General features: G+C 36.4%; 1 pseudogene; it reads left to right on the plus strand.

The window, feature by feature from the left end:
* The window catches only part of LOC149183215 (auxin transporter-like protein 4), a 48,902-nt pseudogene extending 35,742 nt beyond the window's left edge, over positions 1 to 13,160 (plus strand).
* The last annotated feature ends 1,245 nt before the right edge of the window (positions 13,161 to 14,405 follow it).

Here is a 14,405-nt window from a genome sequence, read left to right on the forward strand (position 1 = left end):
GGGGGGGGTCAGGGAGGGGAGGTGGGCACGGGGCTCGCGGGGTGGGGGGTTGAGGGCGAAGGGAGGAGAGGGGAGCAGTTGGGGTAGGGGGTAGTGGTGGCTGAGGGGGGCGAGAGGTGAGGGGGGTGCGGGTGAGGGTAGGGGTGTGGGCGTGGGGAGGTGGGGCAGAGGGGGAAGTGGGTGTGGGCGAGGGGAGGAGAGGGGAGTGGCTGGGGTAGGGGGTTAGTGGTGGCCGGGGGGGCGAGAGGTGAGGGGTGTATGGGTGAGGGTAGGGTTGTGGGCCAGGGTAGGGGGTTTTGGTGAGGTGGAGAGTCAGGAGGGGTGGAGAGTTGGGGCGCATGAGTAAGGGGGTTGAGGGGAGGGGGCATGTGTAAGGGGCTTGGGGGGTCAGTTGGGTAGAGGGGGGCATATGTATGGGGGGTAGAGGGGAGGGCATGGGTTGGGGATAGGTTGCTTGGTGGTTGTGGGGGGCGCGTGGGTAGGTGGGGCTCGCCCATACTTGCCTAGATGTCCACTTAGCCCCATCATCCCTCACCCGACCTCCCGCCCGCCCATCGACCCGCTTGCCCGTTAGAGGTGGCTGGGCGATTCTGATTATACAAATAAAAAATTTATGGTATATTTTGGTTGTTAATTTAAGTTAATATGTTTTTTTATTTACTAATTTATGTGTTTTTATTTTTTAGGAAAATCGCATCAAGGAAAATTTTTGTGAATCTTTCTGGACCAAAGACTCTTAAAGGTGCATCTTCAAAGAACATTAATGAACGAACTCCACCTAAGCTCATGAGTAAAAATATTTCAAGTGCCTTGAGTGATTAGAAGATAATTTCATACTGGAAAAATTTGAAAGAGGTGAAATTTCCTTAAAGAGTCTGGTATGTGAAAGAAAGAGAGAGCACAAATGTGAATATATATCTATATATTGATATACCCATAATAATGAAAATTTGGAGGTGATGGGAAGAGTCATAGATATGTGTTCGATACCAAACACTGAAGTTGTTTGCATACTTACAAAAGCTCCCAAGTCACATGAAAGGATTAAATACCGACTATCATATTCATTATATGACACGAGAGAGGTATCTACAAAGTTGTGTAAACAAATCTTAAATGAGATGAGACAAAACATCGTAAGTATTGTTATTTGTATTTTTATTTTGTGTTCTTGAAAGTGTCTCGCGATATTTTTTTAACTTTGTTTTTATTGACATATGATATTTTGTTTGACAGAATTTTGTTGAATGTTGTTCAATTAGGTTAGGAGGCATTCATTTCATAGAGAATGATATCATGAAAGTTGTCAGCCATTTTTACTCAGTGTCAGAGGAAGATATGGAAAACATGGAAATGTAGTAATTGATGATGCTACAAAACTACATCCAAAGAATAAAAAAAAAGGCCTCTGATGGATAAATCTAGCAAGGGTAAACAAGTTACTTTTGAGGACGATGAAGTTGAAATTGACAGTGAAGCAAATGTTTCCATTACTGAAGATGACATTGGAACTGAGAAAAGTTGTAAGAGACCAAAAGTAACAATGCCTAAGAATAAATCTATTGAGAATGTTATGATGAAGAAAAGTAGAGTTGAAGATCTTGAAGTAGTCATTACCAGCAGTCAAGAACCTAGTGAAACTTCAAAAGAAAGCAGAGAAATCATTACACCAGGAGCTGATTTAGATGATGGCATTATCAAAACAAAACAAATTTCCATTCGATAGAATTTGACAAAGAGAAAGTTAATTGATGGTGGTTGTAAATTTCAGTTAAATGTCAGACAAACATACAAGGCAAGTGAAGGACAATGCCAATATCAAGTCAGAAAGCCACATCATCTGCATGTTCACAACTTGAAGAGATTGATGAGGTACAATCCATATGCTCATGTGGTTAGTTATGTGCTTCTTGTTGATCCACTTCAAGTTCCCAACAAAGAAGCATTTGATCAGTCAAAATGTTTTGAATACAATTATTATGTGCTTGGGGGGAACCATTTTGTTGAAGCTCAAAGACAATTGATGGAGGAATATCCTAATAACCCACATTTTGAAACAATGAAATGTATCATTTATGTTGGTTTAAATGAAACAGAAGCAAAGTTAGTGGCATGGGATCATAATTCAGATAATGAATATAGGATGTCTATGACTTTTATCCAAAGGGTTAGATTTATTCATAGTGAGTTCCTAGAAAAATGTGGTGGGGATAGGATGTATATTACTGCATATTTCCGAAAGGAATGTTGTATGGAAATAAGCTATCAAATTGAAGATAAAACCAATTCAAAAGGTGGAAAAGACAACAAATATAGTGATTTATTCAGAGGTGTTGATAACATTTTCCAATTGGCATTTAGAACTGGAGATATTTGGAAGTTGATTGATGATATTTTTAGCATGTGGGAAGACATTGGCATTAAAAACCAGAGGGTCAAAAAGTCTAAGCCATTGATATGTAGCAACAATAAATTAGCTCCTGAACTGAAGCAACTTGCAGACGATATGACCATCACGCCTTGGAGGGCGATGCAAGGAGTGAAAGATGAAAAAATTGTCAAAAAAATATTGTCTCGTGTGAGGTCAGGGGAATTATCATTGGAAGAAATGTCTGAAGAATTTCAAAAGTAAGTTTGCTGAATTATTTTTACTTATTTCTAGGATTACAGTTATCTTTTAAATAAAACATGTTGTTCTTGGTAGTATTTGTTATACATATCATTATATTAACTTTTTTTTACTTTATCTATGCAGTCACAAAGTTTACATGAAAATTCAGGAACAAATGGTTAGATTTTTGAATGAAGATAGTTGGGATGATGTTGTACGCAACTATCCAGATTCAAGTTCTACATCAACATTAAAAGCTTTTTATCTTGCATTTAAAAAGGTATCTTGATTTATACATTCAGTTTTATTCATATGTGTACCATTTTTAATTTAAAACTTACACATATTTTTATTTATTTGATAAAAGATGAGGAAAGAAGATAATTGAGCACCAGACAGTTTCAAGACTTTTATTGAAAAAATAAAGATTGAAAGATTGAGGAAGCAACGTATTAAGAATGTTCAACTTGATCCAACTCTTAATAATTTGATTTGGAATGGGCTAGACACTATTCAATATCAAGTAATACAAGGTGACTGTGAAGACATTGCTAAACTGATACCAAAAATGGATTATGCCCTAGTTATTGCGGATATTCTCCATGGTTTGAATATTCAAAACATTTACTATGATAGTGACCCTTATACTTATCAAGCTTTTAATTAAGTGGTTGCAGGATTTGTAGAAGTGACGTCATCACCATTATGGAGATTTGTGACATTTCATTCAGACACACAATTGGCAATGATATTGTCAAGCTTCAAGGGGAAAAAAAATTCAAGGATGCAGCTTACATGGTAAGACGTTTAAAAGGTATATTTGATTAATGTTGAAAAATTCATTTATGTACAAGTTAACTGAACTTTTACTATTTCATGTTACAAGCAAAATTCAAATCTTCTTAACAATGAAGATCAACAATTTATAAATGACTGTGAGTCCATTCACATTGATAGTTGGGAAAAAGATGATAGCCATATGTCTATGATTTTGAATCGGGTGGATAGAAAGAGTCATAGCCAAATACTGAATTATGATGTTGTTGTGAGAAAACCAACGTATGAAGACAAAGAAACGAAAGGAGAGATAGTTAACATTTATCAAAAACCATAATTATTGATTAACTATCTTATAGACATATGTTCAAATGAAAGAAATTGGGTTCTGAAATTATTTTCTGGCTCAGGTAGGTTTTGCCACATGGAATTGAATTTCAATATGTTCTTTTTTGAATTAATATGTCATTGTACTAATTTAGTTTATTATTTTTTTGTGCCTAATAATTAGGTACAACACTAGCATGCTTCCTTCAAAAAGGAAGAAATTGCATTGCAATTGAGAAAGATCCATTATAATGCAATTTCATTCAGCAAAGAATTGATGCTCTTCAATTTCTTCCAGATGCAATGCAAGAAATTGGGTTGAAAATAGGGGACTTTAGTGAATCACGTGTGGAAAAAAAGGCAAAGGAACCCCAACCACCATTACATGGAATGTTTTTAAAGACATATATTTGGAGATTTGCAGACATCAAAGACCCATTAGAAGAGGAAAATGCGCAAAAGGAAGAAGAAAATATTGTGGAAGAAGACAATGATGAAACTATAGAGGACGAAGAGTTTGGATTGCGCGACATTGTTGATTAAATTTAAGTTATACCTGGATATCAAGCTTTGCAATGTTTTGACTCTGACATTTTATGAAAAGAATAATCAATCAATTAAAGTTGTTATGTGTTCAATATTTTTAATTTGTGATTTTCGCACTGATTTTTAAGTTAATTATTATTTAAAAAAAAGAAGTGATTATTATTATTTTTTTGACATGAAATTTATAAAAAAAACTATTATTTGACCATTTTTAGTTAATATTTTTGTATAAAAATTGTGATTTTGACATGTTAATTCTAGCCAAAAAGTATCAAAACATTTAGTTTTTTTGTTATATTTATGTTAAAAATGGTTATTTTTATGTCCATTGTTAAAAAATATTGCCTTTTAGAAACAATTATTTCATGTGGATTGAAAAATTAATTAAAGATGTATAAATATGTAGATTATCTAAAATTCAAACTATCGACTTTCTAATTTAAAAATGCAAAACAATAAAAACCCCGGTACAAAAAAAAAAATTAAAATTAAGATAGAAAACAAGAAAATATGAATAAAATGACCACTTCAAAAACTATCAAATTTAGAAAATAATTATTTACATTTCATACACTAGAAAATTTAAAGTTAAAAAAAAGGTCTTTTAAAAAAAGGGTGTGATGCAGAATACACAATTTTTAAAATCAACATGAAAATCACTAGCATTCTAAAACATAATTCACATGAAAAAAATTAAAGTGCCAAAAACTATGCTCTAAAAAAAACGTGTATTCTACATCACCCATTTTCAAAATCAGGTCATTTTTTTACTATCTCTATGAAATGGGTAACAGTATCAGTTCTCGTTTCAAATTTTACATTGTTTTCATATAAAATTTCACCCATCCTAAATTAATGAACCACACTGGTGGGCCCTTGAACTCCGAGCTGCTGGTGGAGAATTCAAGGTAAGGGCTCATAAATGAAGGGGACGCGTTTCTGCAAATCCTCTCCCTTGTTCTTCCACGAATTTGGCTGCCAAGTGCGCATTAAACCTTTGATTTTGTCTCCAAATTGACCAAAAAACTGCATAAAGCATACATTAGACTTGTTGGCATAATGACTAACCAAATTCACTCTATTAGCATAAATATAATAAGAAAATGCAATAAACTAATGAGAATGGTGGATTAAGTCAAATTAGAAGGCTAAATGAACCCATATAATTACCCATTTCTAAGGCTCATCATCACCCCCGTACTGAAAGTGTTGCTCATCCTCTAAAAAACTAATCTATCTCTTCATCTTTGATTTCTTTGACTGTCTCTCTCACATCCCAGGCTTCTGAGGTGATGTCCTCTTCCCAGCCATGAAACAATGCTTTTCTCTCTACTTCCTCCCACTACCTGTGCTCCTTTTCCTATAGCAGTTTTGTTAAAGCCTCAACCTTAGCCTGCAACTTTTCCTCTCTCTGCTATTCATCACATGTTTCCTTGTCTGCTGGAGGCCCTTCTTACTGCTGCTATTCTCCCAAAATGGAGGGCCTATCTTTGTTATGACTTCCCTATAGCTGTAACTGCTGTTTCAGCAGCTCATTCTCCTCTTGTACTTTGGTCCTTTGACTACTTTCCACATGCCTCACCATGGCCAATCCTAACCCTTTCTTGTTCTAGTGCAAAGAAGAGTGGTACCGCAAATTTCTGAAGAATTATCTTCCCAACTTCTAACAGGTTGTAGTATGAGCCCAAGCTAGGCTAAGGGCTGGGTTCCAATATTTCCTCAGCCTTTCCTTCTTCCTATGATGGTTTGGATGCCTTTTCCTCCAATTTCTCGGTCTCTTTTAGCTTTGCTCGAGTTTCCTGTAGAGAATTCTCAACTTCCTGTAGAAGTGTCTTTGGGTCCATCATCTTAATTCTCTCTCTCCAGGTGGAGGTTTTTGGGCTTCCTCATTCATAGGTGATGGATATCTTTGAAGGAGACTCCTCCTTTTGTTTAGCTGGGGTGTCCTCAATGGTAATTGGCTCCTTTGACTGTGGTTGGGATCTGCCGACTTTGATCCATGTGCTCCTCCTTGCCTTAAAGTACATGGAAGTTTGCCTCTTTCGGTTCCTTTTTTGTTTTGGAAGTGTGCTTAAGGCAGCAAGCACAGTTATTGCCTCCCTAGCCCATATCTCAAGTGATTTATCCTCTTACTGTTCTTTTTCCTTGCTTCCTGTAGAAATCCCTGTGTCAACTATTTCTGTGTGTGTTGCTGAGATCTCAGGGTGTGTATTTTCCTTTTGTTTTTGTGTGCCTGCTTTGGCTGTGGCAGCCTTCATTTGGGCTTTCTTGGCCTTTTTCTTCCCAACCTTTTTCCTTTTTCGCCTTCTCTATTTTTGCTATTTTGTCCTTTTTTGTCTTAGGCTCAGCAGTTTTGTCAAATTCCTCTTCTTCCTTTTGTTCTTCCTCTTTTTTCTCTGCTTGAATGTCTTGTGCTCCCTCATCAATGTTCTTCTCAATTTCTTCAGTTGGCATGTTGTTGAGTTTGTGTTTTAACCAAAAAAGAAAATGCTCAAGTGGGAAAAACACAGTCAATCATTGAAATAGAGGACATCTGAATTCGGTTTTTTCCGAACCCAAGAAGGAATTTTTCATGTGCTCCTTACAACATCAAATGGCAGTAAATTCCCCTATTTGAAAACTACTATCACCCAGAACTTCACTCTCTGTTTATGAAAGGAAGAATTTTGTTTTTACAGATAGAGCACAGAGATCAAGTTTTCTTCTCAACACAAAGATAGATATGCAAATTCAATTTTTTTTTTTTTTACACACACATGCTGGCCTCCACAACTGCACATATCTTCCCTATGGAGAATTTTTAAAAAGGAAATGTGGAGGAGAATTTTGATGCAGAAAAACTGGGACACTTAGTGCAATACACAGGCAAACATTTTACTTCCAATACACAGGCAGATTTTTCACTGATTTTCCAATCTGATGCCATGTTTAATTCACCACCTTGCATAAACAAATCGTTCACAAAGAAGTTTTCCTGAGCCTACCTCATTTTGAGCTTGAAATTCGCTGAAAATCCTGGGTTTTCTTTCTGCACCACTGTTTCTACTTTTCCTGTAGAAGCCTTCGTGTAGAAGGCTCTCGTTTCCTATAGAACGAAACTGCGCTTCCTGTAGAGCCCCATAGGCGGGAGATTTTAAAAAGGAGAGGCAAAAATCTCGAAAAATCAGGCAGGGATCTTGTATAGGACCACTGGTTAGCTGATCTAGAAGTGGAGTACGCGTTCTTCAGTTGTGAATGTCGTGAAGATGCAATGAACAAAGAGTGGTGATAGTTTCAGTCGAGCATCGTTTAACTGCAGCGTGATTTGTGTGAGAAGATGAGGTGGCAGAAATGTGCATTGTCATTATCTGGACTGTTGGTCTCTACTGCAGTGTCATCATGGGACTGGATGTCTTCTGCCTGTAATCCCTTACCATCACTTGCGTTGGAGTTCAACATCTACCACCACCTGTTTTTTTTAAATTTCCCATCAGTGACTATACACATGTGCTGGTGATCCTAGGATGAGTGCAATCAAACCAACCGAGGGTGTTGAGTTGACTAGCCAACCTTCTAGCTTAATCCTACCACTTCATTCATTCATGCACTTTCGAATCATATAGATGCAAATAGAGGAACTAGTTTTGACACATACCTGTAAGTCGACGTGCTGCTTGGTCCTTTTTGCTGTTGCATGCTCATATTCTGTGGATGCATGCTGGTTTTTTTGCTGATACATGGATTATTTTCTGGTGCATGTATCCTTTGGCTGGATCTACGCTGCAGGATCCTACTTCAGCGTTTAGATTTGCACCCTCATGTTGTTGATGCTGAATTTTTACAAGACAACAACTTGTTTTCTCCATAGCTCCCAAACGATAGATTGGATTGACCTGAAACTTTCAAAGCATGCTTCTATCATTGTTATGCACCTCCCATATAAAAAGTGTGTTCAATGGATGCATGGATATCGAGAAACGCGGAAGATGGATGAAGATTACAGGGGTAAATTTTGCGGAAACCGGGCATTGGAATCGGCTAAAACTGCTTGGGTAGGTTACTATCGCTCATATGCATCTCTCCATGAAACAGATTTTGAAACAGATGCATGGATATGGAGAAAGTGAAAAAATGGCTGAAGGTGATGGAGGCTTATTTCTTGGAAACCGTGCACTGGAATTGGCTGAAATTGCCCGAGCATGTTACCATCATCCCTATACATCTCCCCTTAAAAAAAATTTGTAAATGGATATATGGTTTTCATGTGAGGGAAAAAACAAATTTTTGTTCTATGTATTTTTGCTTCAAAGCATTCTGCAGGCAGTTTTCACAGTAAGAAAAAATGAGCTTGGGCTCTGATGCAGGCATGGAAATGATAGAGGAGGAGTTTGAAGATTACAGGAGGATTTATGAACCCTTTATGAAGCTATCATGTTCGCCAAATTGCCTTTTAAAATCCATTTCTAGCTTCCTGTAGTTTCTACAGGAACTTCCTGTAGAACACATAGTTTTTAGGAAAGAAGCACAATGAGATGGAAAAAATAATGGAGAAGGGTGAGGGATGGAAACATGGATGTGTGCAGAACTCATGAACATATTTCTAGCCTTCGGGTCCTCTTCGGAGATCAATTTTGGCTTGTTTGTAGGCTTCTTGTAGAAGACACAAAACTTCCTGTAGAAGGCACAAAACTTCCTCTGTCTTTGTTTTGAGTGATCCTCCTAACCTGCAATGTCCTTGCTACAACCTACAATTATTCAATGGAAATTAGGTTTATTTTTCTTTTTCTTTTTCTATTTTTTTTGAAAAAAACTAGGGCGCCTCATGGAGGTTTTCACCCTAATTGCCTGCCCTGGGTGCCTCCAAGGGAGGTTTTCACCTAGGGATATTATTCTCCTTTTATTTTCTCTTCTTTCCAACCCATTGATCGCCTCATGGAGGTTTTCAATAAATGAGCCAATAAATGAGCCAATCTAAGGCACCTCCGAGGAGGTTTTCACCTTGGATTTTTATTTTCCTCTTATTTTCATTTTTCTTTTTCTTTTTTTCTTCTTTTCCTACCCTACCCTACTTCAAAAACAAAATCATTTTCAATTATAAGAATACTTCCAATGGAGCCATGTGCACAACGAGATTAGAGACAAAATGATGTGGAGGCTTCAAATGCATGCTTTGACAAGGATCCAGATTTCAGAGACCAAATAATATGACTTTGAAGGGATCAAGCATAGCTGAGGAAGAGAGTACTGCTACAACTTAGTGACCGTCCGAAACCATATCTTAATATAGCTCTGATATCCTTGGTCCTTTTCCTGATCTGGATCATGTTTCATGTCACCTTCTACCATGACCTTCTCATCTTCCTCTTTTCGCTGATTTTTCTCTTGAATACATGGAGGATTTGATGGTAACCATGAGGGAGCTCTCTCAATCTCTGATTCTGATGTCTTCTCTTCATCAAATGTAGCCCATGGTTCTTTGATCTTTTGTTTTGAGTCTTCTTATGCTGGATGTGGTCCTTCAACGCTTTCAATATAGTCTCTTTTTTGCAATACTCTTCCTGAGCTACGGTGAATATCATTCAGTTCAAGAGGAGTCGTTTAGACATTTTGTGCCTTAGCTTTGCAATTGGGTTGAGCTATTCCAATGTTCGGGTTTGGAAATGGTTGTACAGGTAGTTGAGTGGAGGTGTATATTTGAGATGGATGTGGATGGGGTTGTGGTTGGGTAGGTGGTGGAGGAAAAGGAGTGTGAGGAGTGTTGTACTGGGGCCTCCACCCCTCATGAGGTGCATTCCAATGAGGATGTGGCTGAGCGTAGGGCTAAAATGGAAGAGCAGTTGGTTGGGCATAATATGGAGATGTGAAGGACAAAGGAGGAGGTGTGGACGAGGAAGGATGAGTAGGGGAACCCCAAGAAGGCATGGAAGTAGATTGATAGGGGTTGTAATTGGTCTGGGATGTCCCTTGCATTCCCTGCTGGTAAGGTATGGGTCCATGTGGCCTCCTTTGGCTCATATAATAGAGTGGTTCAGTGGCTCCTTTTGCCCTCAAATATGCACCTTTAATTCCGGGCAAGGAGGGGCACTGATTCGTGGGATGGTCTCTTTCACAGACAAAACACACTTCTGTGGAGTGCAATGGACATTTGTTCCGAGGATGCTTTCTAGTGCACCTGGGGCAAAAGATGGCCAAAGCCCTCTTGGCTTCCTCTTGCTTCCTTTGGATCCACAAGGTATCCTGTTGCATGGCAAGAAACTGCCTCACCTCGCTCTTGAAATCTTCCATCTGATTTGCAAAATCATTTTTGGATAAGGTACTGCTCCCAACATTTCTATTTGTAGCCATTTGCTCCAGAGGAATGTTCTCTTCTTCTTCTCCCCTAGAGGTTCTTCAAATATGTTTTGATGTCCACCTAGGGGTTCTTCATAATCACAGCCATCGAATAAGAGAGAAGGTTGGCTATGTGAAGCAGTGGGGGGTGTTGTGCAAACATTTTTTTTTACTTATCTCTACTCCTATAAGGCATGCAAGGAAATATTTTTGGTTGATTTTTGCCTTTTTTTTTCTACTTGTACATGCAAAACTGAAATAGATTGAATTGCAACTCACCAGAATCTATCTTGTTGAAATGAAAATGCGGAATTGAAATGAAAGCAGGAAAGGACTAATCTATTTTGTTGAAATGAAATTGCAAGAACGAAATGCTAGGCTACACTTGTAGAATTGAAATTGCGGAATTGAAATGCTAATCTACACTTGCAGAAATGAAATTACGGGAATTGAAATGCTAATTTATGAAAGCAGGAAATTTCTAATCTACTTTTGTGGAAATGAAATTGCAGAATGGAAATGAAACAATCTACTCTACGCTTGCTAAAATAAACTACTTAATAGAAGGCTGTAGTAGAAAATAGAAGAAAAGTAGCAATCACTATACTCTGACGCTTCCTCAGCAACGGTGCCAAAAAGATGGTGGGCCCTTGAACTCCAAGCTGCTGGTGGAGAATTTGAGGTAAGGGCTCAGAAATGAAGGGGATACCTTCCTACAAATCCACTCCCTTGTTCTTCCACGAATTTGGCTGCCAAGTGCTCATTAAACCTTTGATTTTGTCTCCAAATTGACCCAAAAAACTACATAAAGCATACATTACACTTGTTGGCATAATGACTAACCCAATTCACTCTATTAGCATAAATATAATAACAACATGAAATAAACTAATGAGAATGGTGGATTAAGTCGAATTAGGAGGCTACATGAGCCTATATAATTACCCATTTTTGGGGCTCATCACACACTTGACCACACTTGTTGCTCAATCTAAAATAAATATGAAATTTAAGATTGACCAATTGGAAAATTAAGATTAAAATGGATTTATAATAGTGTTTATATAAAATCTCACCCATCCTAAATTGATGAACCACACTTACCACACTTGTCGGCACTTGACCACACTTGTTGGTTCAATTTGAAATTTAAGATTAACCAATAGGAAATTTAAGATTAACATGGATTTATAATATTGTTTATATAAAATCTCACCGATCGTAAATTGGTAAACTACACTTGACCACACTTGTCGGCATTGACCACACTTGTTGTTTCAAGATTAACTAATTGAAAATTTAAGATTAACATGGATTTATAATAATGTTTATATAAAATCTCACACTTGGTTCAATTTGAAATCAACTAAAAATTTAAGATCAACATGGATTTATAATATTGTTTATATAAAATCTCACACTTGTTGGTTCAATTTGAAATAAATCTAATATTTAAGATTAACCAATCTGAAATTTAAGATTAACGTGGATTTAGAATAGTGTTTATATAAAATCTCACCCATCCTAAAGTGATGAACCACACTTGAACACACTTGTGAGCATTGACCACACTTGTGAAGTAAATCTGAAATTTAAGACTAACCAATCTGAAATTTAAGATTAACGTGGATTTAGAATAGTGTTTATGTAAAATCTCACTCATCCTAAATTGATGAACCACACTTGACCACACTTGTTGGTTCAATCTGAAATTTAAGATCAACCAATCAGAAATTTAAGATTAACATTGATTTATAATAGTGTTTATATATAATCTCACCCATCCTAAATTGATGAACCACACTTGACCACACTTGTTGGCACTTGACCACACTTGTTGGTTCAAAACGCGTCATCCAACAAATTTCTCTTACGTGATTTCTATAAAGAATTTTCTTAATGAGATCAATTATCTACCAAATTTTAGAATATTCTCAAAATCTATAATAAAAATGTTTTGAAGTAGACATCTTACAAAGTCTTTCGGTAATAATCACATAAAAGAAAAATTTCGCTAATGCTCTTTGAACCAACAAGTGTGGTTCATTATCATCTGGTACTGATGATGAACCACACTTGACCACACTTGTTAGCACTTGACCACACACCACACTTGGCCACACTTGTTGGCAATTGACCACACTTCTTGGTTCAAAATGCGTCATCCCTGATGTGATTTCCGCTTTGCTTAATTAGATTAATTATCTATCAAATTTTAGAATATTCTCAAAATCTATAATAAAAATGTTTTAAAGTAGACATCTTACTCACTCACTATCCTTCCTTTATTTTCACATTAACATAACTCAATAAATTATTGATTGTACCTTCAGAAGGATTTATATTGATAATTTTTTTATCTTGATGGCTGATTTTCAGAATGGTGTGGAAAAACCACCCTAACCACCTTTCTGGATAGCGATTTATCTAGTGAACATATTTGTGGTGATTTGGGTGTTGATAGTAGGGTAGCGTGTTGAATTTCGTGCGTTGGGTTGACTCATTTGGTCCCTTTGCAAAGTGTTATCAATGTCCTCCCCGTGCACCATCTGCTTCAAAATCACATCTTCCTCCTCTCCACAAAACCTGAAAATTTGAATGGAAAATATCTGAATTTAAGAGGGGAACAATATAAATTCCTTGTATTTAAGAGGGGAACAATATGAGATTATATAGAATATGTTTGGAGTGTGGGGTTTATTTTCTGACATAGAAGGCAATGAGTAACAATGGAGGATGGAGTTGTCAAGACTGAGGGAGACTCACAAAATTCATACTTTTCACATATACCATACTTGAAACTGCTTGAAAGCTTACATCCGTAGAATTATTTATAGGGAAAAAATGAGTTTATTAAGGGAATTTCATTGTAATTGTAATTTATGCCTCTGTGTGTCTGCCTTAGAGTTACTTTTGTCTACTGTGCTGTACTGGGTTGTAGCTTTGGATTCAAACGAATGGAGACAACAACAATAGTACTCCATTTATCTTGTTAATGAGATTGACAAACTACTTAAGCTTATTTCCATTGCTATGTAGGGTTTGTTATTCTTATTCGCCCTCTGTTGTTCTCCCCAATTACTTTGTATCACCATAATGTATGTTGTTTCCAACTTATGATTTTCTGGTTATATGAATGATTGATGGAAAAGAGTGTTCAACTACCAAAATTGTTTACAATGGTTTCTGTTATTCACCCTCTGTTGTTCTCCCAATTATTTTGTATCACCAGAACATACGTTGTTGCCAAGTTATGACTTTCTGGTTATAGGAATGATTGATGGAAAATAGTGTTCAAGCACCAAAATTGTTTACAATGGCTTCTCTTAAAATTTAAACTTATGATTTTCTGGTTATAGGAATGATGGATGGAAAATAGTGTTCGAGTACCAAAATTGTTTACAATGGTTTCTCTTAAAATTTAAATGTTGTTGAACTAGATTTATTAAGTGCACTCATTGCACTAACAAGTTTGGATTTATTATGCTTCTTGCATTTTTTAAAAAAGAAATGGAAATAGTAGATAATGGTAAATCTTAATCACCTTTTAGTTTTGGCCACAACATTTTTGAGTGAATACATGGTTTTTCCATATAATATTGGTGTTGGATTTAACTTAATCTAGATAAAAGTATATTTTCCAAAAGTCACATAGTAAATAAATATACATAATAGATGAATATATCCTTTAATTTAATGATTATAAACCACATCGTAAATAAATACACATAATAGATGAATATATCCTTTAATTCAATGATTATATTTTTCAACAACATTAATAAAAGATGAATATATGTTTTTTTATGAGTATTATGTATTATGAGTATTGATT

Source organism: Pinus tabuliformis, chromosome 3_2 (assembly GCF_031772625.1).
Source record: "Pinus tabuliformis cultivar Carrire ecotype Pingquan chromosome 3_2, CPIR1, whole genome shotgun sequence".
NCBI classification, from domain to species: Eukaryota; Viridiplantae; Streptophyta; class Pinopsida; order Pinales; family Pinaceae; genus Pinus; species Pinus tabuliformis.